A 3407-nucleotide genomic window follows, 5' to 3' on the forward strand; every position below is an offset into this window, starting at 1 on the left:
TTTTTTGAGACAAAGTCTCACTCTGTCACCGAGGCTGGAGTGCAGTGGCGTGATCCTGGCTCACTGCAACCTCTGCCTCCCAGGTTCTAGCGATTCTCCTGCCTCAGCCTCCTGAGTAACTGGGACTACAGGCACATGCCACCCTACCCAGCTAATTTTTGTATTTTTAGTAGAGACGGGATTTCACCATGTTGGCCAGGATGGTCTCGATCTCCTGACCTTGTGATCTGCCTGCCTCGGCCTCCCAAAGTGCTGGGATTACAGCGTGAGCCACTACACCCAGCCTACTCTTTTCTACTCCATTGCACCACATTACCAAAAGTGCAGTTTTAAGCCCATTTAACAATATGTTGTTAACAATGACAACAACAACAAAAAAAAACTGTAAAATATTTTTAAAAGGTTTTTTTTTAATTGCATTTTAGGTTTTGGGGTACATGTGAAGAACATGTAAGATTGTTGCATAGGTACACACATGGTAGTGTGATTTGCTGCCTTCCTCCCCTTCACCTATATCTGGCATTTCTCCCCATGCTATCTCTTCCCAACTCCCCACCCCGCCACTGTCCCTCCCCTATTTCCCCCCAACAGACCCCAGTGTGTGATGCTCCTCTCCCTGTGTCCATGTGTTCTCATTGTTCACCAATATGAGTGACCAAAGCTTGGGGAAACACAGTCTCAAGAGGTCCTACGAAAGTGTCCCTGAGGTCATCAAGTTATAATAATTTGGATTTTCTTAAGGGGTTTTTTTGGGGGGAGTTTTTGTTTTGTTTTGTTTTGTTTTGTTTTGTTTTTTGAGACACTGTCTTGCTCTGTTGCCCAGCAGGCTGGAGTGCAGTGGTGCCATCATAGCTTGTTATCATCTTGAACTCCTAGGCCCAAAATATCCTCCCAAGTAGCCAGGATTATAATGCATGTACCAACATGCCAGGCCAATTTTGAGGGGAAAGGGAGGTAGAGATGATGTCTCACTACATTGCCCAAGGTGGTCTCAAACTCTGGCATTAAGTGATCCTCCTGCCTTGGCCTCCCAAAGTGCTGGGATTACAGACATGAGCCACCACACCCAGCCCACAGTTTGGTGCATACATTTCAGGGAGACAGGAGTTACAGGCAAAGATATAAATGAATACATGAAAGATATACATTGATTTAGCCCAAAAAGGTGCGGTATCTTGAAGCACGGGCTTAGAGGTTATAGGTGGATTCAGAGATTCTTTAATTTGCAATTGGTGGCCAGGCGCAGTGGCTCACGCCTGTAATCCCAGCACTTTGGGAAGCCGAGGCGGGTGGATCACTTGAGGTCAGGAGTTCGAGATCAGCCTGGCCAACATGGTGAAACCCTGTCCCTATTATTAAAAAAAAAGAAAGAAAGAAAGAAAGAAAGAAACAGAAAAGGAATTTGCAATTGGTTAAAGGAGTAAAACTTAGTCTAAAAATTTGGAGTCAGTAGAAAGAAATGTTTAAGATAAGGAAGGCTGTTAGCCAATACATTGGGTCAGTGACCTGTAAATGTGTGTGACTTAACTGTCGTGTGGCATAGCCTTAAGTCCTATTTATAATTCAATATCTTATTTTCACAAAGAGTGTGTTTTGCTAACCTTATGATCTCCATTTCAACATTGATGCTGGTCAGTTGTGCTTAAACACCAAAACAGAGGGAGCATAACAAGATGTGCTTCTGACCTCCCTTACTTTCACAGCTGGCTAAGAATTCAGCTTTGTTTGTTTTTGTTTTTTGTTTTTGTTTTTTGTTTTCTTTGAGACGGAGTCTCACTCTGTCTCCCAGGTTGGAGTGCAGTGGTGATCTTGGCTCACCGCAAACTCTACCTCCTGGGTTCCAGCAATTCTCCTGACTCAGCCTCCCGGGTAGCTGGGACTACAGGCATGTGCCACCTCACCCAGTCAATTTCTTTTCTTTTCTTTTCTTTTTAAGTAGAGATGGGGGTTTCACTGTGTTGGCCAGGCTGGCCTCGAACTCCTGACCTCAAGTGATCCTACTGCCTTGGCCTCCCAAAGTGCTAGGATTGCAGGTGTGAGCCACTGCGCCCAGCCTTGTGTTTTTGTTGTTTTTTGTTTTTGAGATGGAGTCTCACTCTGTGTCCCAGGCTGGAGTGCAGTGGCACTGCAACCTCTGCCTCCCGAGTTTAAGAGATTCTCCTGCCTCAACCTCCTGAGTAGCTGGGATCACAGGTGTGTGCCACCATGCCTGGCTAATTTTTTGTATTTTTAGTAGACACAGGGTTTCACCATTTGGCCCAGGCTGGTCTCCAACTCCTGACCTCAGATGATCCACCCACCTCGGCCTCCCAAAGTGTTGGGATTACAGGAGTGAGCCACCGTGCCCGACGGGAATTCAATTTTTAATGATTTTTCTGGTGTCCTTTGGCCAAGAGGGGGTCCATTCAGTTGGTGGCGTTGGGGGGCAGCTTGCAATTTTATTTTTGTTAACAATATTAATACAATCCACAAATATTAATTCAGTGCCCACTTTAGCAAGGACCTGATAACTTCACAAGGTGAAAAGTGCAAAGAAAAAAAGAGACCAAAACAGGGAGGAGATATGAGAGAATCCCTGGTGACAGAATGACAGAGAAGGTTATATTTAAGTATTTTTCTTTTTTTAGTAGAAATGAGGTGTTGCTATGTTACCCAGGAAGGCCTGAAACTCCTTGGTTCAGGTGATTCTCCCACCTTGGCCTCCCATACCATTGGGATTATAGGCATGAGGCACTGTGCCGGGCCAGGGAAGTTTTCTCTGAGGTGACATTTATGTTGACTGGAAAGTGAAATGTCAATGAAACAAAAGAAGCCTGGGTAACATAGCAAGATCTTGTCTCAACTAAAAATAAAAAATTGGCTGGGCACAGTAGCTCACACCTGTAATCCCAGCACTTTGGGAGGCTGAGGCCGGAGGAGAATCACAAGGTCAGGAGATCGAGACCATCCTGGCCAACATGGTGAAACCCCGTCACTACTAAAAAAAAAAAAAAAATTAGCTGGGCACGGTGGTGGGTGCCTGTAATTCCAGCTACCCGGGAGGCTGAGGCAGGAGAATCACTTGAACTAGGGAGTTGCAGTGAGCCAAGATCCTGCCATTGCACTCCAGCCTCAAAACAGGGAGAGACTATGTCTTAAAATAAATAAATATAAATAAATAAATAAATATTAAAAAAAAGAAAAGGTAGCCGGCATAGTGGCATTCGCCTAAAGTACCAGCTACTCAGGAGGCTGAAGTGGGAGGGTTGCTTGAACCAGGAACGTGGAGCGTTCACTTAGCGGTAATTTCATCACTGCACTCTCTGAGTGCAACAGCGTCAGACTCTGTCTTAAAAAAAAAAAAAGAGAGAGGGCCGGGCGCAGTGGCTCACGCCTGTAATCCCAGCACTTTGGGAGGCCGAGGCGGG

Source organism: Cebus imitator, unplaced genomic scaffold (genome assembly GCF_001604975.1).
Source record: "Cebus imitator isolate Cc_AM_T3 unplaced genomic scaffold, Cebus_imitator-1.0 Scaffold87, whole genome shotgun sequence".
NCBI lineage: Eukaryota > Metazoa > Chordata > Mammalia > Primates > Cebidae > Cebus > Cebus imitator.